Source organism: Bos grunniens, chromosome 20 (assembly GCF_055505025.1).
Source record: "Bos grunniens cultivar Pamir isolate PY7600 chromosome 20, Bosgru_T2T1.0, whole genome shotgun sequence".
Taxonomy (NCBI): Eukaryota; Metazoa; Chordata; class Mammalia; order Artiodactyla; family Bovidae; genus Bos; species Bos grunniens.
The window spans coordinates 50,700,280-50,725,681 of record NC_141184.1 but is presented as its reverse complement, the minus strand read 5'-3'; the positions used below and the strand labels follow the sequence as shown (position 1 = coordinate 50,725,681).

General features: G+C 41.6%; 1 long non-coding RNA gene across 3 annotated transcripts in view; it reads right to left on the bottom strand.

The window, feature by feature from the left end:
* LOC147350396 (uncharacterized) overlaps positions 1–24,088 on the bottom strand; it is a 96,461-nt gene extending 72,373 nt beyond the window's left edge. Inside the window, exons 1-3 of one of the 3 annotated variants that reach the window (XR_015149262.1) lie at positions 23,829–24,083; positions 20,388–20,542; positions 1,216–8,273 (exon numbers count right to left, since the gene is read on the bottom strand). This is a non-coding gene — a long non-coding RNA (uncharacterized LOC147350396). Of the gene's footprint in view, positions 1–1,215; positions 8,274–20,387; positions 20,543–23,828 lie in introns of those variants that run through there. The other 2 variants (XR_015149261.1, XR_015149260.1) reach the window with 2 other exon arrangements.
* Between the last annotated feature and the right edge of the window lie 1,314 nt (positions 24,089–25,402).

Genomic DNA, 25,402 nt, shown 5'->3' with positions numbered 1-25,402 from the left:
TCATTAGGCTTCCCTGGTGGCTCAGACAGTAAAGCGTCTGCCTACAATGCGGGAGACCCAGGTTTGATCCCTGAGTTGGGAAGATCCTTTGGTAGAAGGAAATGGCAACCCACTCCAGTACTCTTGCCTGGAAAATCCCGTGGACAGAGGAGCCTGGTAGGCTGCAGTCTATGGGGTCGCAAAGAGTTGGACACGACTGAGCGACTTCACTTCACTACTTCATTCAAAAAAGCATATCAGAATTTAAATGTGTGAGAGTCCTCCTGGATTTTATTATAGCGAGAATTTTAACCAATTCTTATGTCAGAAAAGAAAAAATAATATTTTATCACTTTGAGTATTAATTAGAATAATGATATATGCTAGACCTCACAAACCAGCACACAATAGTACGTTGAAATGCCAGAATTGAGAACCAGCCACTAAGATACCACAAAGTATGCCCTTTAAGATTTGAGATACTTGAGATTTGGTGTGTCAGGGCTACAGTTCAAAGTGCCAAAACTGGGTGGCTTATATAAACATGACTGTATTCTCTCACACTTCTGGAGGCTAAAGGGTTCCTAAATCAAGGTGCTGACAGGGTTGTTTCTTTCTGGAGGGCTGTAAGGAACGGATCTGTTTGAGGCCTCTCTTAGGTTTGTAGATGGTCTTCTCCCTGTATCTTTTCACATCACTGTCTCTCTATGCATGTGTGTGTCCTGTATCCAAGTTTCTTTTTATTATAGAGACACCAGTCCTTGGGCCCATCCTAATGACCGTTTTTAACTTGATCACCTATGTAAAGACCCTGTCTTCAAATAAGGCCACACTCTGATGTACTGGGCACTAGGGCACCAACATATTTTTTAGGAGGGTAGCTGCTAAGTCACTTCAGTCTTGTCCGACTCTCTGCAACCCCGTAGATGGCAGCCCACCAGGCTCCCCTGTCCCTGGGATTCTCCAAGCAAGAACACAGGAGTGGGTTGCCATTTCCTTCTCCAATGCATGAAAGTGAAAAGTGAAGTCGCTCAGTCGTGTCCGACTCTTTGCGACCCCATGGACTGCAGGCTACCAGGCTCCTCCATCCATGGGATTTTCCAGGCAAGAGTACTGGAGTGGGGTGCCATTGCCTTCTACGGGGAGAGACACAATTCAACCCACAACACGATGTAGAGCCAAAAACTGCTCAGAGTAATAAAATCAGTCACTGAGAAAATGGCAACACCTTGACTACACAGCCACCTGCATCCAGACTCCCAGCTAACACCAACCGAACTAGGGGATGAAGACACTGCCACAGTGAGCAGCCCTCACTGTTGAGTGGCTGCCATTATACCCACAATCTCAAAGTATGAAAGCTCTAGGAATAAATATAGGGGTTGGGAGTAAGAAAGTTGGTTTGGGGAAAGCTGCTGAGGTCAAACTTTTAATTGGTTTGACAAACGTAGGGGATGTCTTTATGCTGTTTTTCCAAGCCAGTCTCCCTTCAGGTCTGGACCTCTCAGTACCCATTCCTCCCCAGACTGCCCCCCAAACTGCAAATGCTAGATGCACTTGGGTTTGCGTACTTATGACTGCCGTCCTTATTATCCTCAAAGTTATGCATAATGAAAAATTAGATTCTCATCTACATGACTTTTCATGCATTTTCTCTTCACCCTCTAAAAATGGGCAAAGAGAAAATATTTTGATTAAGAATAATGTAAAATATATCAGGGGTTTCCCTGGGGGCTCAGTGGTTAAGAATCCACCTGCCAGTGTAGGAAGTATGAGTTCAATCGCTGATCTGGGAAGATCCCATCTGCCACAGAGCAACTAAGCCCGTGTGCCTCAACTACTGAACCTGTGCTGTAGAGCACAGGGAGCTGAAAATACTGAGTCCATACACCTCAACTACTGAGCCTTCTAGACCTAGGGCTTGAGCTCACAACCAGAAAGCCACCATAATGAGAAGCCCGTGCGTGGCAACTAGAGCATAGCTCCTACTCGCTGCAACTACAGAAAAGCCCTCGCAGAAATGAAAACCCAGCACAGCCAAAAATAAATAAATAAAAATTTAAGGACATAAAATATATGAAACCTAGAAGAAGGTAAATTGAGAAGGTTATAGGTTCTAAATATAAGGATATGTTTATTCTTACATTTGTATTTATTCTTTTGGAAAACAACACTTCCTTTGCAAGGATTGGACATATGCACATAATATTTTTTTTTTTTTTAATGGAGGTAGCAAGGCTGTAGACTGAAGCTTGATATGATGTCTGGGAATAGCTATATAGTTGTGAGGCTCAGTGTGAAATGAAAGTACAGGGTCCTTTGTCCACAAATTCTTTAGAATGGAAATGTCAAGACAGTAGAGCATTAAACCAAGTGCAGGCTTTTCTAAGCATGGGATCCTTCCTAAGCTCTTACACCCAGGGAATAATTTTCACTTCATTAGACCCTTATTATATAATACAGACAAGTATCTTCATTTTGGGACAGACTAGCTAATTATTAGGTAACAATTAGAAATTTGCAGCTGACATGAAGAGCAGGATGTGACCTCACGTTTGTACTCTTATCAAAGCCTTTACTCTTGCTTATTGTTTCCTTGTTGTTCTCCCTTATCTCCCTTCCCCCATCAAACCACAGTAAGGAGTGGAAGCATGACCTCATGTGTTTGAGTACTTATGAGAGCATTGGTTTGTATTTTATTTTGAAAGAAGTTGAGTCAGTAAAAAAATAAACTTTGTAGAGCACTTCACAGAAATGGGCTTGACACATGGGCTTTGCATTATTCACATCAAAGAATTAAGACCAAAATATTCATAATGTTATGAATAATTATGCCTTATAAAGGTTAAGTGGGACTTTTATAGTGGGATAGAGATAGGTCAAATGACTTGGATGATTTTTTTGCTGTTGTTTAAGTTTATATATATTTTTTGTTAACTTCATGCTGTTGGATCACACCGAGTTGTAGAGACTTGACCTATAGAGTTCCTAAGAATGTGTTAAGCTAAAAGCAAACCTCTTGGGTCACAAAAAGTCTGTCACTGTATCTATTTGCCCTGGGATCTTCTCTAAGCAGCAGCTCTTACTGGCAGCTGTTCCAAGGGTTTGGGAAAAGACTGCCCTTTCCATGGTATATTAATATCCTGTGGGACTGTACCTATTTAGCAGATATGGGATGACCCTGGGAGGAAGATGAAGAGGTATAGGGAAAAAAGGCTGATGCGCATAAAGTAACTGAATGTTAATGACTATTGAATATAAAAGATTTGTACTGGTATGATATGAGAGTACTCGCATATACGGGTTCAGGAAAGTAGCCTAATCTTTTTGTTTGTTTTGTTTTTTAATATTTCAGGTGAAATGAGAAATGAGAATGTCTTTTAAGTGTTAACTCTCATGCATTGGAGAAGGAAATGGCAACCCACTCCAGTGTTCTTGCCTGGAGAATCCCAGGGACGGGGGAGCCTGGCGGGCTGCCGTCTATGGGGCCGCACAGAGTCGGACACGACTGAAGCGACTTAGCAGCAGCAGCAGCTCTGGGTATAGTTTGTATCTTGGGGAGGGGAGCAGAGAAGAGACTTCTCACAAAGAGGGGGTGTGTAGGTTTCTCTGTTCTCTCTCAGGCTCCAGATGGCTTCAAGGTGACAGGCACGATCTTGAGGAGTGGGAATTTTTGACTTCTGTGTCTCTGCTGCAGCGTCACATTCTAGCACAGAATGCGCTGGGCTTTAACTTTCTCATCCAACAAGTGAAAGAAGTGTTACTTGTCCTGCTGCTGCTGCTAAGTCGCTTCAGTCGTGTCCGATTCTGTGCGACCCCAGAGATGGCAGCCCATCAGGCTCACCCATCCCTGGGATTCTCCAGGCAAGAACACTGGAGTGAGTTACCATTTCCTTCTCCAATGCATGAAACTGAAAAGTGAAAGTGAAGTCGCTCAGTCATGCCCGACTCTTAGCGACCCCATGGACTGCAGCCCACCAGGCTCCTCTGTCCATGGGATTTTCCAGGCAAGAGTACTGGAGTGGGGTGCCATCGCCTTCTCCAGTTACTTGTCCTACATGGATCAAATATGGAACATATATGAAACCACCATCTGTGTCATAAATAGAGATGATGGAATGTTGCTGCATGTAGCTAAATATAATAATGATAACAACATATAGTATAGACCCTAGTGGGAAGATAAGTACTGAAATATTTTCTGATTCTCTACTAATTTTTGCCTAAGACCTCCAGTACCTTTGCAACCATCAGGCTGCCTGAAGAGCTAAAAATGCTAGATTCATCACTGTTCACACATTTATAACTGTCATTCCCATTGTCTTCAGGATGTGAAACAGAATTATACCATGTGAGGTTCACAGTCCTAATTCCATCAGCCCCAGATCACTGCAAAACATTATTTTATCCTTTCAAAAATGTATTTTATCTTAGTGTATAGCTGTTGATTTACAACGTTGGGTAGCTACTGAGAAGAGTGTCTGGAATTATGGACTTACGCCTGGGTGCTGAGGCGGCAGGGAAGAGGAGAATGGTGCTATTGATAGACTCTGAAAGGGCCGTTTTCACCAAACCCTCTGGAAGGGCATTTACAGCAACATTTTGCACCCATATTCTGAAGTTTAACACTAAAGCTGGAGGAAAGACCATTTTGTTTCTACTTGGAACACAGATTGATTTAGCCCCTGGAGACTGCCAGTCTTCTCAGCCTGTCTGCCACCAGGATCACTTCCCGATATTGGTAGTAGCCAAAACATGTGGCACGAACCGCCAGAGGCTGATGTCTGGTGGGAGCACGTGGTGGACCTGATGTCCAGCAGCAACAGCACCAAAAGGGCCTAAAGCAGGAGAGACTGCGCAAGTGCCCAGGCCACACGGCCACTCGTGGGCCTCATCCTTGGCCATGTGAAGATTCAGGGGCTCTTATAGAAATGCTCCAAGGATACCTCAATGCAGGTGGAAGTCAAGTGGGAGTGGATGGGAACATTCATAGAGGTAGACTTTCTCTCTTTTAGGGTCATAGCATTTACGACCTCCAGGCTGTGAAACTCAAGGAATCACAGATTATACTCATGTTGTTATGCAGTAATTCTCTTCAGAACTGAAGGGACTCTTTAGTAAATGTGTCTACTTATGTGAGTTGGTTTTGCACTTTTAGACTATTAAGGAGAGATACTTGCCATGAGGAAGGGCATTGTCCTGTATGTTTCTTTCAAACATCATTTAGCCTGTTTTCTCCCATTAATTTCTGTTCTGTGCATGTGTCAAAAGCACAATAGAAAACGGTCATTTATACTTTTACCCACTATTTGAAACTAATGTTTCTAATAATCATCCTGTCTTTCTCACACAAGGTTCATATTAAAATTTTCTCAAAACATGGTTCTGAGACTTTTCTTTTGAAATACTCAACTCACAGATATGAGCTTTGAGTCTTTTGTGATAAAAATAGACGTTTTTAATCTATATTTAGAAGACACCTACCACCAAGAACTTGGGAATAGAAGAAATAAGACTGCCTTTGAGACATTAAATTAGCAAAACTCACCCAACCCTTTTTGGGAACCAATCAAAGAATTTGTCTGCAATTATGTATCTCTATAACTTAGACTCCAGTCAGAATGATTAGGAAATTTCTCAGGGACCAGGGCCTACAACAAGAATGTAGTTTAATAAGAAACAACTTAACCAACTGTGTCAAACCCTATTTGGGAGGTGACAGAACAGCTCTCTAGTTTCCTGAGTATCTATCCAGCCTTGGGATTAAAATTCTCATTTAATTCTTCCAACATCTTTGATAGGTAGGCATTATCATACCCATTTTACAGATGAAGAAACAGAGGCTCCAAGAGATTATTTTACTCTCCCAAGTTGATTTTTCTAAGTGACAGGTCCAGAATTTTGATTCAAGTCTGCCTGAATCAGAGATCTTGGGTTATCAAATGCTAAGGCTATCTGTGTTATCAAATGCCAAGGCTATCTGCAGGCTTCCCTAGTGGCTCAGATGGTAAAGAAGCCACCTGCAATGTGGGAGACCTAGGTTCAATCCCTGGGTTGGGAAGCTCCCCTGGAGGAGGGCATGACAACCCACTCCAGTATTCTTGTCTGGAGAACCCCCATGGGCAGAGGAGCCTGGTGGGCTACAGTCTATGGGGTCACAAAGAGTTAGCCATGACTAGGCAACTAACCACAGCACAAGCCTATCTGTATTGGAATCCCCTAAACAAGATTCCTGTGTCACCCCCATTATACTTCAGTTGATCTTAGGGTAGAAAGGGCATGGGAGATTAAAGGATTTGACATTTCAAAGCTTAGTAAGACATTTTGCTGCTCATTCAAGCTTGGGAACCACTAACCCACAGTTTGCAAAATAAACCATACTGATTTGGTGAGTAGTGCCTGTCCAGCCTAACAGATATAGCTGACATCTCTAAATGCTCATGATACACTGACACTACTAAACACTCCTGCTCGATAATGAATTCCCTTTGCTCTGGTTCTAGTTCAAACCTTATGAAAACTTATTAACTTCCCAAGTAGTTTGTCTTCTAGGAAGGGGTAGTGATATACCAATTCAAACATTCTAGCACTTCAGCCCTTTTTATTGAGTTAATTCAGCAGTCTCTGTGAGTGTGCTTATTGTGCATTCTCAACGTCCACACAATTTGTGTGACAAAAAGATCAGCCTGTAACTTTGAGGGCCAGACCTTGGATCTCCATGTATTCAAAAAAGCAAATGCCACCTTGAGTGTATATTTAGGGGCAGCCCTCTCCTGGTGTTGCACAGCCCTGCTCTCAGGGGCAGAGGCAAGCTTTCCACTTATCCTTGCCACTGTTGGTGTTAGAATATGGTGAGGATAAAGGTCATCCATCCTTTTGTCAACAAATGAAAAAGAATTTTTCCAGTTTGCTTGTTTAGTCGCTAAGTCACATCTGACTCTTTTGTGACCCTAAGGACTGTAGCCGGCCAGACTCCTCTGTCCATGGGATTTTCCAGGCAAGAATACTGGAGTGGGTTGCCATTTCCTTCTCCAGGGGATCTTCCTGACCCAGGGATCAAAACTTCACCTCCTGCATTACCAGGCAGATTCTTTACCACTGAGCCAAATATTTGCAAATAGGAGAGTTGGACCATAAAGAAGGCTGAGCACTAAAGAATTGATGCTTAAGAATTGTGGTGCTTGAGAAGACTCTTGAAAGTCCCCTGGACAGCAAGGAGATCAAACCAGTCAATCCCAAAGGAAATAAAACCTGAATATTCACTGGAAGGACTGATGCTAAAGCTCTAATACTTTGGCCACCTGATTCAAAGAGCTGATTCATTGGAAAAGATTCATGGGAAAGATTGAGGGCAGGAGGAGAAGAGGGTGACAGAAGATGAGATGGTTGGATGGCATCAACTGACTCAATGGACATGAGTGAGTTTGAGCAAACTCCAGGAGATAGTGAAGGACAGAGAAGCCTGGTGTGCTGTAGGCCATGGGGTCGCAAAGAGTGGGACATGACTTAGTGACTGAACAACAATAATAAACTAGATAACAGTTTACACAGACTTCCCTCAAATAAGTACAGTGCAGTTAAGTTGCTGCTTACTTATATGTAGTCTTATCTGACTTAGCCTGGCTTCCTGAGATTTCCCCATTTTGACAAGAGTCCTGGATGGGGAGATGTGGGTTTACAGAAAAGTTCTTAGTTAACTGTCACAGATGGTCAGTAACACAGAGAATGTTGTGTCTTGCCAATTTAACTCTGAAATGACAGTATTTTCTCTAAGTTATGGGACATGGGGTACTCCACTATTGCTTGATTTTTCTTTGCTGCTGCTGCTAAGTCGCTTCAGTCGTGTCCGACTCTGTGACTTAGACAGCAGCCCACCAGGCTCCCCCGCCCCTGGGATTCTCCAGGCAAGAACACTGGAGTGGGTTGCCATTTCCTTCTCCAATGCATGAAAGTGAAAAGTGAAAGTTAAGTTGCTCAGTCGTGTCCGACCCTCAGCGACCCCATGGACTGCAGCCCTCCAGGCTCCTCCGTCCATTGGATTTTCCAGGCAAGAGTTCTGGAGTGGGATGCCATTGCCTTCTCCATGATTTTTCTTTAGTGTATATTAAAGACTTGAAATATTTATCCTAAAACTTTTGCATTCCAATCACCTATGACAAAAAAAGGACTTTTATTCTTTTTTGGTGTTAATTCTAGAAGTCTAGTAGGTCTTCATAAAACCAGTGAACTTCAGCTTCTTTGGCATCAGTGGTTGGGGCGTAGACTTAGATTATTGTGATGTAGAATAGTTTGCCCTGGAAATGAACAGAGAACATTCTGTCATTTTTGAGATTGTATCAAGTACTGCATTTCCGACTCTTGTTGACTATGAGGGCTACTCTATTTCTTCTAAGGGATTCTTGCCCTCAGTAGTAGATACAATGGTCATCTGAATTAAATCCACTATCCATTTTAGTTCACTAAATCTTAAGATGTCGATGTTCATTCTTGCCATCTCCTGCTTGACCATATCCAACTTACCTTGATTCATCAACCTAACATTCCAGGTTCCTGTGCAATATTGTTCTTTACAACATCCTACTTTACTTTTACCACCAGACACACCCACAACTGAGTCATTTCCACTTTGGTCCAGCTGCTTCGTTCTTTCTGGAGCTGTAAGTAATTGCCCTCCACTGTTCCCCTGTAGCATACTGAACACCTTCTGACCTGGCGGTGGCTGGGGGGGTGGGGGCGGGCACGCTTATCTTCCGGTGTCATATCTTTTGCATTTTCATACTGCTCATAGGGTTCTTGCCCCAGGAATACTGGAGTATCCCCATTCCCTCCTCCAGTGGTGCACATTTTGTTAGAACTTTTCACTCTGGCCTGTCTTGGATGGCTCTGCATGGCATGGCTCATAGCTTCACTGAGTTAACCAAGCACCCTCACAACAAAGCTGTGATCCATGAAGCGGATGTAAATTTGAGCAAATTCTGGGAGATAGTGGAGAACAGGGGAGCCTAGCCTGCTACAGTCCCTGGGTTGCAAAGAGTCAGACATGACTTAGTGACTGAACAACAACAACAATCCTGACACTAAGAGGTAAAGTCATATCAAAATTTTGTAGAAATTTTAACAATATTAAATTGTAGCTGATAATGGGTTAGAAGGGTAATTGTTAGAAAGTGTAGTTATAAGTAGCACTTATTAGGGGTATCAATTAAAATTTTATTCTTGTCTTTGGTGGAATCACTTAGGTTTGTTTTGGTGTTAGCATCAACAATAACCAAAATCTCAAAACAATGTTAAGTTGTTCTCAAGTGTGGAAAATGATCAGATCCTTCAGGCAAAGCAAATGTTTGATGAGCAAAGAAGAAACCAATGACATGATATTTTCAAGAGGTGGATTCAACTCCATACAGAAAGTCAGAATGAGCAGAAGATGAACAGGCAGCTTTTTCTTTCCTTGATGCCCTGGTTCCTCAGCAGCCCCTATTCGGGAGGCCACTTTGGCTCATGATCCTTCCTTGCATTCTTCCCTTTGAGCCAGGACTGAGCCAAGGTTGTGGAGTTGCTGGGGATGAAGAAACAGGGCTGGAAGAAGAGGGAAGTTGAGCACTGACAACTGTCTTCAGCAACTAGGGTAACTTCCAAGCACCAAATCACCTGAGATTTTTCTATTTGAAGAGGATTTGGGGGTTATTAAAAGGGTTTTTACTCTATGCCTACTTTTAGCCTTTTTAAAAGAAATACATGTGTTTTAAAATATATTTCCAGAAGAGAGGAAAGGATATGATGAACATTACTTTAGAGCAATAGGATATAACCTCTAGACTCACATTGTATGGCCGGACGTTCTCAATACTGGACTTCTGCATTTTATTAGACTAAATCGTAGTTCAGTTTTCTTGATGAATTATATTTTAGTATCACCAAGATCAAGAAGCATAGGACTGGCAAACTACTGCCGTAAGGTCCAGATATAATCTGTGGCCTACTTTTGTAAATAAAGTTTTATTAGAACACTGCTGCTGCTAAGTCACTTCAGTCATGTCCGACTCTGTGCGACCCCATGGATGGCAGCCCACCAGGCTCCCCCATCCTTGGGATTCTCCAGGCAAGAACACTGGAGTGGGTAGAACACAGCCATGCCCATTTGATCAGATTGTCTGTGGCTGCTTTGGTGTTGGGAGAAGGCAATGGCACCCCACTTCAGTACTCTTGCCTGGAAAATCCCATGGACGGAGGAGCCTGGTAGGCTGCAGTCCACAGGGTCGCAAAGAGTTGGACACGACTGAGCGACTTCATTTTCACTTTTCACTTTCATGCATTAGAGAAGGAAATGGCAACCCACTCCAGTGTTCTTGCCTGGAGAATCCCAGGGACGGAGGAGCCTGGTGGGCTGCTGTCTATGGGGTCACACAGAGTCGGACACGACTGAAGTGACTTAGCAGCAGCAGCAGCTTTGGTGTTACAATGGCCAATCTGTTATAGAGACTATATGACCCACAAAGGCTCAGGTGTTTACTATTTGGCCCTTTACAGAAAACATTTGTCAAGTCCTTAATATGATGTTTTTAAAAATGGAGTTAAGAAATATGCCTTCTGCACAAAATAATTGGAGAAGGCAATGGCACACCATTCCAGTACTCTTGCCTGGAAAATCCCATGGATGGAGGATCCTGGTAGGCTGCAGTCCATGGGGTCTCTAAGAGTCAGACATGACTGAGCGACTTCACTTTCACTTTTCACTTTCATGCATCGGAGAAGGAAATGGCAACCCACTCCAGTGTTCTTGCCTGGAGAATCCCAGTGGGGGGAGCCTGGTGGGCTGCCGTCTCTGGGGTCACACAGAGTCGGACATGATTGAAGCGACTTAGCAGCAGCAGCAGTACAAAATAATTATCCTTTTTACCATAAAGCTGAAAACAGTACAGCAAGAAATTATCACTAGGACTGAAACCTAGGGCACTTAGAAGTGCCATACGAATACAAGGAACAAAAGACTGTAATGACCAGCTTGGTTCTTTTATTTCTTTCATGGTAAATTGCAAGTTTGAAGGATTCAAAAGCACTTTACAGTAGTTTCACAGGATACATTTTGAACTCTCAGCTTTACATCCAGTGTCTATTTCTAAGAATGTGCTGAGGAAATTGTAATGAGGGAATATTCAAAGAATAATGGAGACACTGGTTAGAAACTGTTTCGCTAAGATATCTATATCCCCATGTTTACAGCAGCATTATTCACAGTAGCCAGGACATGGACACAACCTAAGCGCCTGTCAATGGATGAATGGATAAAGAAGAGGTAGTGTGTGTGTGTATAATTATTCATCTTTATAAAAGAAAGAACTCCTATCATTTGCACCAGTTTGGATGGAGAACCTGGAGGGCTTTATAAGCCAGAGAAATAATATTGTATGGTATCATGTGTAGATTTTTTTTTAAAAAGTCAGCGTACATAAATAGAGTGGGAAAGTGGTTGCCAGAGGCTAGGGTTGGGAGAGATCATAGAGGTCTGTGAAAGGTACAAACTTTCAGTTACAAAATGAATAAGGGCTGAGGATCCAGTGTGTACCATGGAGAGTACAGTTGATAATCCTGTATTGTATAATTAAATTTGCTAAGACAGTAGAACTTAAATGCTCTCTCACTCACTCACACACACATGTATACACAGAAAGGTAAATATGTAAGGTGATGGATGTGTTAATTAACTACATGAGAGAAAGCTTTCACAATATGTATATATATCAAATCATACTGCAACCTTTCTTATAATTTTATTTGCCAGTTATGTCTCATTAAAACTGAGGAAATTCTTCAACCTATTTTAAAGAAATAAGACTCAAATTGATATTCCACAAATGTAAGTACTTCATCTGAAGAATGTAAATAGATTTTTCCTAATTAATTTGGACCTTTCTGTTCTTGATTTAGACTTTAGTGACACCAAAGTAAGAGAAAAGATTGTTTTAATAACATGCAGAGTTTCATTTATTCCACAAAAGTGCACTAGTGAGAAGTGATGATGCAACAGGCACTGACCCAGGCACTTGAACTGTAACTTCACAGAAGAAAGAGTTCCCTGTGAAAAGTGGAAATGCACCTGGCCCCGTATGACTGGGAGATGGCCAGGAATTAGCCGTGATTTGCAGAGGGATGACCTGTCAACACATTCTCCCACTTGTGAGTCCAGACATCTACCACCCAGAAAGATTTAAGAGGATCTGTGAGTTAATGTTTGCCAATTGCTTTAACATCCCAGGATTAAAAAGGGCACATCAGAAAGAAGTGGCCATGCTGGAATTTGGAGGCCGTTCAAAAATTCAGCCTGGCAAGTCTAACGGTTTGTTTTCAACATTTATTTAACCTCCTTCTGCTATCAAGAAACCCGAGAGTGCCCTGAGGAAGTTTATAGCGAAGGAAATGGAGAAAATGTACATTGTTTTTGAGTGTTTTGTTAAGGCTCCTGGATGGCAAAGAGAGTGTGTTTTATAATTGTGAACATTTGCCCATTCTGAGGAGATGCCGTAAGCATACGTCTTTGAGCCAACCAAATTGGAGTACCACACAGTGCCTCCTTAGGAAAGTAAATATCATTAGAGCACTTGAAATAATCTTAAGTCTGTCCATGAAATAGCTATAAATGATCTTGGCTTCTGTTCAACATAGGCCAGCAAAGAGAACATGCCAGGGGGAAATGTTTTTGTCCACTCTGGAATGGCCAGCTGTCACTGAGTGCACAGAATTGCCGGATCTGTGGGAATAAGCAAACAGTTCTGTTTTCCTCGCAGAAACTCATTTCCCTGGGCTTCATATAGACAGTGGCGAGCTATGTTTACAAAGGGGTTTGCATGCAAAAGAAACACCCGCTAGGGTAGGGGCAAGTATTCACCCCAGCAAGTCTTAGGGGCCACTTCACCCAGGTTGTTTTAGAATAGAACCAGGTGAAACCACATTTCAGAGTGCCAGTTTGAAAGGCAAATATTTACTGGCACAAAAGTGTGCTTTAATTAGTATTTATGTCAGAGCCAGGGTGACGTAAGTTGCTAATTATGCTGATAGCAGAACAGGTTGAGATATTCTTGTATGTAAAAGAGAGAGGGGTAATAGGCATGCCTTGTGGATTTAGAGTATATGTGGTTTAATTTGACCCCAAATTAGTTTGGATTATGTCTGGCCTGCATTTAAAATAGCCTTTCTAGTAGTTAAGGAGACTGCACTTCTGTCTTGAATGGTAGGAATTTCAAACTGTATGCATGTATGCATAGTCATTGCAGTTGTGTCTGACTCTTTGCGACCCTGTGGACTGTAGCCTGCCAGGCTTCTCTGTCCATGAGATTTTGCATGCAATAATACTGGAGTGGGTTGACATTTCCTCCTCCAGGGGATCTTCCTGACCCAGGAATTGAACCTGCATCTCCTGCGTTTCCTGCATTGCAGGCACATTTTTTACCGCTGAGCCACCAAGGAAGCCCTCAAACTGTATATTGCATCGTTAATCTCTGAGTTTCATAAAAGTTATTTTTATCCCAACTTTGATTATTGGAACTTTTGGACATCTCTCAGGAGCTGATTATCCCTAAGTGCTAAAATAAGTTTTTAAATAAAAATTGTGAAGGGAGGTATTTTTGTTTTCACCTAAGTTCAAATAATATTTCATTAAAATCTCAATTGTATGGTAAATGACTCAAAATACATGCACTACTTATAGCAGAGTCTGTTAATTAGTAAGAACTCAACTAGCCATATATACATTTTTCAAATATTTAAAGGAGGATTATTTATAATATGGTTTTTTAAAAAAGAGAGTCTAGACCACATTGTCAGTTTTTCTCATTGCCAATAATGACACTTAATCCTTGCATGACATGTTATGTGCTCCTTCTTATTCTAAACACTTATCATGTAGTACTGATGATCTATTTAATTCTCAGACAGCCCTCTGAGATGGGTATCAGTAGTCCCACCACGTGCTCTGATGAGGACGCTGAGGACTGAACTTCTAGAAACTTGCCTGGGCTCACTGACTAGTAAGCAGCACGACTGAGATGGGAACCCAGAGAATCTATGCACTTTATACTTCGCTGTTCTTCCTGTTCAAGAACTCTAACGTTTTCAGGTACTACAATAAAGCCATGCCCTATAAATTCTCCCTTCTCCATTCTGCTAAACACTTATTGTTACTATGATACAATTATGGTAGGTGTTTATTACAGGAATCCACAGATTCTGAGTTCCTTTTGAATAAGTAAGAGGCTGCATCGTATTTACTGTGATATTCACATTTGAGAGGGTAGTCAATAAAGAGCATCAGAGAATTGATTTATTAAATATTTTATGAACTAGGACTCCCTGCCCTTTCAGCAGGCCAGATCATGCTGATAGGTTATGAGAATAGGATAATTGTGGAACTCACTTTCAGACCAAGTTTTAACCTCACAAGAAGCACAGAGTTGATAACTACTGACGAAGGATCTTGCTGGCCTCAGTAGTACTGCATGTTGATTTTCAAAGCTGTTTGATCATCGGTGTATTTCTGGAATCTTCTCCTAAGTGAACTTGTTCTCATTTATCTGTTAACTTTCTGTTTAACTTCTAGCAACTTGGGTGACTGAGACTTGTAACATGTCCATTGATGACTTTGAAGTACTTACAGACTTTTGTCTGTATATATTTGCATTATCTATGTGTTTTATATTCTCTGCCGATTTCAGAACAGAGTGCATGCCCCCAAATGGTACTAATTCAGCCAATTTTTATGATACAGAGTTCAGCAGTAGCAGAGATTAAACTGTTGTTTAACAGCAAAGGAGAAAGCTTTCACATTATTCAGTTATTTCTATTTGTAGTTTTATTTCAACTGTAAGATTTACTTCCAAAACACCTGATTCTCTTTGGACACAAGACGAGGGTATGTGCTAGCCATACAAGACCAGACTAAGCTGATCCGGTTTCTCATCTTTTATAATATGATGGTGGTAGAGTAAGATTGTCTAAGAAGGGCAGTGAAATATTCTATAGGCTGTGGGAAAGGATTAGGTTTTTAATTACCACTGATTTGAATAGTGTTGTCCTTTTCTGAGTTTAGGATAGACATTCAATCTACACTGTAGATTCATGTGCCTAAATCTTGGGCCACAAGCTTTTATTTATAAAGGACATTTAACATCTCATCTTCTACTTTTAGCCATAATCCCATGGGACTGGCAGGACTTTCAGACCAAAAGTTCTTTTCATGTATTTTCTCACCTTCATTCCTGCTCTAAAATCAATCTAGGCACCTTAGACAGCTTGTTTATTATATTAGGGGTCTTCTGTTTCCAGTGGTGCCCACGCAACCCTCTTCTTACTTCTTCCCTGACCCCAAGGAGAAGAACCACCTTTTAATGTAACAAGGAAACTATCCTCATTTCTTTAGATCAAGAGATTTTACAATTGTTTTTCTGTGTTTTTAAGAAAATAATTTTCTTTGCATAACTTTATACATATCTGTAAAAGCTTGGCCCTTTGGAAAATAAAAGTCATTTCTAATTTGAACTGCAGGTGGTGAGGGTGAGGGAAAGTTTACAAATGGAAAGCAGAAAGTCCAAGGGAAAAAACAAGATGTTTCACATGTTATCCTGTTCCGTGTGCTGATGGCCAGTGGAGTGTGGGGGTTCAGACAATAGACTCTGAAGTCTGACTGGCTGGTTTAAGTCTCAATTCTTCCACTTATTAATTGAATTGCCTTGAGTAAGTTACTAGATCTAATTAGATCTACCTGTGCTTCGGTTTTCTCATATTCGGTTGTAATATGGGGATGCTGCCAATAGTAGCTGGCTCATGATTATTGTGATCATTAATATGTGAGTTAAAAGGCATAAAGTGCTGAGAACAGTGCCTAGCAATATAAGTGGCATGTAGTAGTGTTAGTCACTCAGTCGTGTCTGACCCTTTGCGACCCCATGGACTGTAGCCTGCCAGGCTCCTTTGTCCATGAAATTCTCCAGGCAAGAATGCTGGAGTGGGTAGCCATTCTCTTCTCCAGGGTATCTTCCCCACCAGGGATCAAACCTGGGTCACCTGCATTACAGGCAGATTCTTAACCATCTATTGCCTATACAAACAAAAAATTCAACTTGTAAAATTTGAAATGAAGTGAAGTGAAAGTTACTCAGTCGTGTCTGACTCTTTGCGACCCCATGGACTATACAGACCATGGAATTCTCCAGGCCAGAATACTGCAGAGGGTAGCCCTTCCCATGTCCAGGGGATCTTCCCAACCCAGGATTGAACCCAGGTCTCCTGCATTGCAGGTGGATTCTTTGCCAGCTGAGCCACAAGGGAAGCCCATGGAATGAATGTTACATGTATGTTTTAAAACCATGTGTATATGGAATATATACTTAGACTCCAGAAAGATTTAAGGTTCAGGAAAAGCAGGAGCTTTCGGTTGAAGGCTCAAGGCTGTCACATTTAACAAATAGTTAATTCTTCTTAAGGAACAGTGAACAGTCTTATTATCTCTCATGAGGAAATGTATTTTATGGGAAGCAAAGCTTTAGAAACAAAAAAGTCCTCAATAATAAGTTCAGTCATGTGCACACCATGAGACTTATGAAAGGAAATGGCACAAGTGCATTGTATCTTATAAAAGCATTAGCTAAAGTGATACATTTTGTGTTATAGTAATAACAATTTCAGATATTACTTATTTCATGGTTTTTAGGCACAAGGCATGGTAGGAAAGAATCCTTCAACAGGAAAATTATTTTGTTTTATGGTTTTCTATCAAATATTTATATAGTTTTTATTAAAATAAATGTTTTTGTTTTATAAATATTCCATTGAGCATTTTTAAACAATTCTATTCTAAAAGTTTTGTTTTATTTTAAAAACTTTACCTGCTATTCTCCCATCCAGTTTTATTGAAATGTAATTGACATATAACATTGTATTGGTTTAAGGTGTACAACATAATGATTTGAATTGTATATATTGCAAAATTATCCCAATAAATATCCACTATGTAGGAGGTAATATCTATCATCTCATATGGCTATGAATTGTTTTCTTGTGAGAAATTAAGAACTACACTCATGACAACTTATAAATATATCAGTTCAGTTTAGTCGATCAGTTGTGTCTGACTCTTTGTGACCCCATAAACTGCAGCATGCCAGGCTTCCCTGTCGATCACCAACTCCTGGAGTTCACTCAAACTCACGTCCATCGAATCAGTGATGCCATCCAACCATCTCATCCTCTGTCATCCCCTTCTCCTCCTGCCCCCAATCCCTCCCAGCCTCAGGGTCTTTTCCAATGAGTCAACTCTTCGCGTGAGGTGGCCAAAGTATTGGAGTTTCAGCTTCAGCATCAGTCCTTCCAATGAACGCCTAGGACTGATCTCCTTTAGGATGGACTGCTTGGATTTCCTTGCAGTCCGAGGGACTCTCAAGAGTTTTCTCCAACACCACGTTCAAAAGCATCAGTTCTTCAGTGCTCAGCTTTCTTCACAGTCCAACTCTCACATCCATACATGACCACAGGAAAAACCATAGCCTTGACTAGATGGACCTTTGTTGGCAAGGTAATATCTCTGCTTTTCAATATGCTATCTAGGTTGGTCATAACTTTCCTTCCAAGGGGTAAGTGTCTTTTAATTTCATGGCTGCAATCACCATCTCCAGTGATTTTGGAGCCCCCCAAAAATAAAGTCTGACACTGTTTCCACTGTTTCCCCATCTATTTTCCATGAAGTGATGGGACCAGATGCCATGATCTTCATTTTCTGAATATTGAGCTTTAAGCCAGCTTTTTCACTCTCCTCTTTCACTTTCATCAAGAGGCTTTTTAGTTCCTCTTCACTTTCTGCAATAAGGGTGGTGTCATCTGCATATCTTAGATTATTGATATTTCTCCAGGCAATCTTGATTCCAGCTTGTGCTTCTTCCAGCCCAGCGCTTCTCATGATGTACTCTGCATATAAGTTCAATAAGCAGGGTGACAATATACAGCCTTGATGTACTCCTTTTCCTATTTGGAACCAGTCTGTTGTTCCATGTCCAGTTCTAACTGTTGCTTCCTGACCTGCATATAGGTTTCTCAAGAGGCAGGTCAGGTGGTCTGGTATTCCCACCTCTTTCAGAATTTTCCACAGTTGATTGTGATCCACACAGTCAAAGGCTTTGGCATAGTTGATAAAGCAGAAATAGATGTTTTTCTGGAACTCTCTTGCTTTTTCCATGATCCAGTGGATGTTGGCAATTTGATCTCTGGTTCCTCTGCCTTTTCTAAAACCAGCTTGAACATTTGGAAGTTCACGGTTCACGTATTGCTGAAGCCTGGCTTGGAGAATTTTGAGCCTTACTTTACTAGCGTGTGAGATGAATGCAATGTGTGGTATTTTGAGCATTCTTTGGCATTGCCTTTCTTTGGGATTGGAATGAATACTGACCTTTTCTAGTCCTGTGGCCACTGCTGAGTTGTCCAAATTTGCTGGCCTATTGAGTGAAGCACTTTCACAGCATCATCTTTCAGGATTTGAAATAGCTCAACTGGAATTCCATCACCTCCACTATCTTTGTTCGTAGTGATGAAGGCCCACTTGATTTCACATTCCAGGATGTCTGGCTCTAGGTGAGTGATCACACCATCATGATTATCTGGCTCATGAAGATCTTTTTTTGTACAGTTCTTCTGTGTATTCTTGCCACCTTTTCTTAATATCTTCTGCTTCTGTTAGGTCCATACCATTTCTGTCCTTTATCGAGCCCATCTTTGCATGAAATGTTCCCTTGGTATCTCTAATTTTCTTGAAGAGATCTCTATTCTTTCCCATTCTATTGTTTTCCTCTATTTCTTTGCACTGATCACTGAGGAAGGCTTTCTTATCTCTCCTTGCTATTCTTTGGAACTCTGCATTCAGATGGGTATATCTTTCCTTTTCTCCTTTGCATTTTGCTTCTCTTCTTTTCACAGCTATTTGTAAGGCCTCCCCAGACAGCCATTTTGCTTTTTGCATTTCTTTTCCATGGGGATGGTCTTGATCCCTGTCTTCTGTACCATGTCACGAACCTCCATCCATAGTTCATCAGGCACTCTATCAGATCTAGTCCCTTAAATCTATTTCTCACTTCCACTGTATAATCATAAGGGATTTGATTTAGGTCATACCTGAATGGTCTAGTGGTTTTCCCCACTTTCTTCAATTTAAGTCTGAATTTGGCAATAAGGAGTTCATGTTCTGAGCCACAGTCAGCTCCCGGTCTTGTTTTTGGGACTGTATAGAGCTTCTCTATCTTTGGATGCAAAGAATATAATCAATCTGATTTCAGTGTTGACCATCTGGTGATGTCCATGTGTAGAGTCTTCTGTTGTGTTGTTGGAAGAGGGTGTTTGCTATCTATGACCAGTGCGTTCTCTTGGAAAAACTCTATTAGCCTTTGCCCTACTTCATTCCATACTCCAAGGCCAATTGCCTGTTACTCCAGGTGTTTCTTGAGTTCCTACTTTTGCATTCCAGTCCCCCATAATGAAAAGGACATCTTTTGGGGGTGTTATTTCTAAAAGGTCTTTTAGGTCTTCACAGAACCATTCAACTTCAGCTTCTTCAGCGTTACTGGTTGGGGCACAGGCTTGGATTACTGTGATATTGAATGGTTTGCCTTGGAAACGAACAGAGATCATTCTGTTGTTTTTGAGACTGTATCTAAGTACTGCATTTCAGACTCTTATGTTGACCATGATGGCTACTCCATTTCTTCTAAGAGATTCCTGCTCACAGTAGTAGATATAATGGTCATCTGAGTTAAATTCACACTTTCCATTTCATTTTAGTTTGCTGATTCCTAGAATGTCGACGTTCACTCTTGTCATCTCCTGTTTGACCACTTCCAATTTGCCTTCATTCATGGACCTGACATTCCAGGTTCCTATGCAATATTGGTCTTTATAGCATCGGACCTTGCTTCTATCACCAGTCACATCCACAGCTGGGTATTCTTTTTGCTTTGGCTCCATCCCTTCATTCTTTCTGGAGTTAATTCTCCACTGATCTCCAGTAGCATATTGGGCACCTACCGACCTGGGGAGTTCATCTTTCAGTATCCTATCATTTTGCCTTTTCATACTGTTCATGGGGTTCTCAAGGCAAGAATACTGAAGTGGTTTGCCATTCCCTACTCCAGTGGACCACATTCTGTCAGACCTCTCCACCATGACCCTCCCATCTTGGGTGGCCCCATATGGCATGACTTAGTTAGACAAGGCTGTGGTCCGTGTGATCAGATTGGCTAGTTTTCTGTGATTATGGTTTCAGTGTGTCTGCCCTCTGAAGCCCTCTCGCAACACCTATCTTGTTACTTGGGTTTCTCTCACCTTGGACGTGGGATATTTCTTCACGGCTGCTCCAGCAAAGCGCAGCTGCTGCTCCTTACCTTGGATGAGGGGTATGTCCTCACTGCCGCCCCTCCTAACTTTGAACGTGGAGTAGTTCCTCTCGGCCCTCCAGCCGCCGCTCCTTGGACATGGGGTTGCTCCTCTAGGCTGCCTCCCCTGACCTCGGGCGTGTGGCATCTCCTCTCGACTGCAGCTATATAGTACAGTATTAAATAGTCACTATGCTACATCATCGGAGAAGACAATGGCACCACACTCCAGTACTCTTGCCTGGAAAATCCCATGGACAGAGGAGCCCAGTAGGCTACAGTCCATGGGGTCACACAGAGTCGGACACGACTGAAGCGACTTAGCAGCAGCAGCAGCAGCAGCATGCTACATCGTGACCTTGTACATTACATCCCCAGAACTTATCTTATAATTAGAAATTTGTACATTTTGACTGTCTTCAATTTCCCCCATCCTCACCTCCTGTGGCAACCACCATATAGCTTTCATTATTATTTAATATGTTACAGCTGCTGCTGCTAAGTTGCTTCCGTCATGTCCGACTCTGTGCAACCCCAGAGACGGCAGCCCACCAGGCTCCCCGGTCCCTGGGATTCTCCAGGCAAGAACACTGGAGTGGATTGCCATTTCCTCCTCCAATGCATGAAAGTGAAAAGTGAAAGTGAAGTCGCTCAGTCGTGTCCGACTCTTTGAGACCCCATGCACTGCAGCCTACCAGGCTCCACCCATGGGATTTTCCAGGCAAGAGTACTGGAGTGGGGTGCCATTGCCTTCTCCAAATATGTTACAGTGTGGGTAAATAGAAGCAAAATGTTGAAAGAAAAACATAATGACTAGGAAGTCATTTATTGGAAGTCAGAATACTGTAAATTAGATTACCATACCACTAGGCTTGATTGGTTAGCATGAGTTGACTGGTCATAAACAGGGAACAAACCGCTGGTTTGTATAACAGATTACACCAGGTGACAAAGCTGGGAAGCTGTCGTAATCACTCAGGGCAAAAGGGCTGGTGGACTGGAGCAGGGTGGCTGCCGTGCAGGTGGTGAGAAATGGTCTGCTGCTGCTGCTAAGTTTCGTCAGTCGTGTCTGACTCTTAGCGACCCCATGGACTGTAGCCTACAGACTCCTCCATCCATGGGATTCTCCAGGCAGGAGTACTGGAGTGGGTTGCTTTTGCCTTCTCCGGAGAAACAGATCTCACTAGAAATCCTTAGTATACTAGGACTCTGAACTAGAGAAGTTAGCTTGTTCGACGTTACCTAGTTACTGAGTGACAGGTGCTGTGTTTGCATAAGAGAAGCTAGCTCTTAAATTACAGACTCTGGAAGACAAAGGTTCAGGCTGAATCTCACCTGTGGCAAACAGTTCAATTTAACATGGTTCTGAGCAAAATGTGGGTACTATATATACATTTTTCAGACTAAATACCATATATGAAGCAACTGTTACATAAGCAGATAGCAGGTGCCTGATGGGGTTTCCCTGGTGGCTCAGTAGGTAAGGGATCCGCCTGCAATGCAGGAGACACAAGAGATGTGGGTTTGATCCCTCATCATGAAGATCCCCTGGAGGAGGAAAATGGCAACCCATTCCAGTATTCTTTCTCGAAAAATCCCATGGACAGAGGAGCCTGGCAGGCTCTCATACACGGGGGTCACAAAAGACACAACTGAGCAACTGAAGCACATGCTGCACAGGTCCCTGATAAAATATAGCTACCCAGGCAAATATTTTGTGTAGATGTAACCTAGGTTGTTTGTGTTTTGCTTATACTGAAAGAACTTGTTGGATGATGTTTCTCATGGCGGGGGTGGCGGGGGAGGGGCGGGCGGTGTGTGTGCACTTTGGCTGGAAACATAAACGAGAATACTAAGACATATATCCCAATATCAGCTTAAGGAATATTTTACAGAAATTGAGGGATGGGGAATTACAGAGACAACAGATACTATCCTGAAAGCTGCATGAATCTCTATAAATAGTTTCTTTAGAATTTTATGGATCTTAAAGAATCTGACTTTTTGGATTCAGTTTGTTATTCATTTGATAATGTGAGCCAATCCTGTGTGTTGCCCTGACAACGAATTTTAGTAACATAAAGAAGTGCTAGCTGTTAATTGGTATTCAGATTAGTAGCTGGTGTCTTTGCTCTGTCTCCATGGTAACCTAGCTGTCACGTTCTCATCTCTAGCACGGTATTGAGATTTCCTATGTGTGTCTTAATCCACATTGTCCACAGCCTCTGGCACAGTGTTTTACTTTTTTAATACCTCCAACATGATCGCTTTTGAGCTATTAGCACCATTGCTAAAAAACAGTTGCTCCCCTGAAGTCAATTTCATCCTCTATACATTGCAGACTTCCATTTTGTGGCTTGTGTGCCTTGAGGTGTTTGTTTGGTTGTCTGTACAGAGAAAGTTTTGCATAACTCCATACCGTGTATGGAATATGGATATTTTAAATATGTAAAATAGGGCAACACTGAATAAATAAGGAATACTTTTTCAAGGATGTTTAGCTGCGGTTAGAGGTAATAAGGGAGAAGGAAATGGCAACCCACTCCAGTGTTCTTGCCTGGAGAATCCCAGGGACGGAGGATCCTGGTGGGCTGCCGTCTATGGGGTTGCACAGAGTCGGACACGACTGAAGCGACTTAGCAGCAGCAGCAGAGGTAATAAATATCGATTGGAGGGATAATTGCCAAATGAAAGAAATGAGGTCTAATGCAGGGGTCTTCAACCTCCAGGATCTAATGCTGGTGGAGCTGAGGTAATAATGATAGAAATAACAAGCACAATAAAAGCAATGCACTTGAATCATCCCCAAACCAACCTGCCACTCCCTGGTCTACAGAAAAATTGTCTTCCACCAAACCAGTCCCTGGTGTCAAGAGTTGGGGAGTGCTGTTATTTTCTGTACTGAGAATATATTCTCAAACTTTGGTTGGATAATGCAGAGATGTGTCATATATCCATTTTCTAGCAATTTCCTGTTAAATGGAAAGTAGGGCTTTTCTCCATTTCTCTCCTCATTTTTTCCTATTTAAACTGCAGCCACCTCTTTTCATTTGACTCTCACTAGTTTTGTTTTTCCAACCCTCAAAGTTAAGGTAGAATTATTTCCCAATCATAAGTAGTTAGCTTATTAGTCATAGTTAGTCTTCCTCATCATTACTAATATACTGAACCCATGATGGAGGTAAGGAAAATGGTCTAGGAAATATATAGTTATTAATCTTTTCATGGAGATATACATACTAGAAATAAAACTAATTTTATATTCATTCAACACTGGTTTTAAATTCTGGATTTTTCATTTACTAGCCTTGTGGCCTATTAAGCTTAGGTTTTAATTATAAACTGTAATGAATATGTAGGCGAACACCTTAATATTCCAAAGTATTGACAAAGAGCTTACAATGCCATCAGGAGGGGAGTTGCTATTTAGATTCACTATTAATGACTTACTAGGTATTAATGGTTCGTCGTTGTTAAGAAGCTCTTGTGATGTGTTGGTATCTCACGTGGTTTTCTGTTAATGAGTCATTTGATCAGCTTCAATCCGGGAAGTTCATCGGAAAATATGCTTATACATATGTAACCCAAAGGCCGGCTTCTTTAGATTCCTGGAAACACATGAGGTTAATTGATGAAATCAATTTGAAATTCCTGGAGACTCAGCAAATTTCAAGACTACTACTGAGACCATTACAGGGGTTACTGGTGCAAGGATGACGATGTATTTCTTTTGATACAGTATCTTCCTTTATGCTTTTCAATCAGTAGTTAAGTGGAAATGTCCTTGATGTGCTTTGTTTCACAAAGCTTTTCAGTAGATTTTTGTTCTGTTTTTTTTTTTTTTTTAATATAAAAATGTAGCCAAAAAAAGGGGGGGAGAATGTATTTTTTAAAAATATCTGGCCCATGTTTTGAGTTTCACACTCTAGACAGCAGATTATATGATTCATATGTATTTTACTGATGAACAGTGCAAGATTGATGGCAAGTCCTCACATAATTATGAAGTCCAAATACTACCTCTTCAGACTTCTGTGTTTTATACCACTAAGCAGCATAGCAGTGGCCCTAGTGATCCACAAGATATTTTGGAGGAAAATTTTCCAATGAATCCTAAGTCAGTGGATCACTAAGTATAGTATGCTAAAGAAATGCTAATTGCACTTGCAAACATATGCCCTGTGAACAGACGTGCACAGATGTACTTGCTAGAGATTTATCCATACTTGGGGAAGAAATAAGAAGACAAAGATATTTTACATTTTTTCATGATGTCCTCTTCAGTGTGTTTAGTTCAAAGCTGTCACACAATTTCCAAATAAAGATAAGATGAACTGAGATGGGATAAAACTAAAAAGACTCCCTAACAAATTAGGCTATTTCTCAACTCTTTGCAGTGAACTAAATACAACTGCAAGTGGACTATCTGGTCATATGACAACCCATAAAAAAGGGTGACCTTTTTGAAATCTGAAGCCACTCTTCTCTGCATTTTCGGCTTTGTTGCAATCTGTTTTTTAAATTGCTGCTTAAAAGCAATAGTTGGTTCTGTAGTCAGATGCTTTTTAAAAATTGAAACACAGGGACCTATTATTTTGATTCAAGCATTTGTTTTATTGAGGGCTAGGTAGTAGCCTGCTGAATAATTATGTTTTTTAAATAAATTAGTGAGGAATTAGGCGACAGAGGTGAAGAAAAAACCTTCTGGGGATAAACAGGATGCTGACTTCCACAGGGAAAATTACTTGACAGCACTGTAAGACAAGAGTTGCAAACCTCACTCTCCGACTGTCTCACTTGCCTTCAATGGCACCCCACTCCAGTACTCTTGCCAGGAAAATCCCATGGATGGAGGAGCCTGGTGGGCTGCAGTCCAGGGGTCACTAAGAGTCGGACACGACTGAGCGACTTCACTTTCCCTTTTCACTTTCATGCATTGGAGAAGGAAATGGCAACCCACTCCAGTGTTCTTGCCTGGAGAATCCCAGGGACGGGGGAGCCTGGTGGGCTGCCGTCTATGGGGT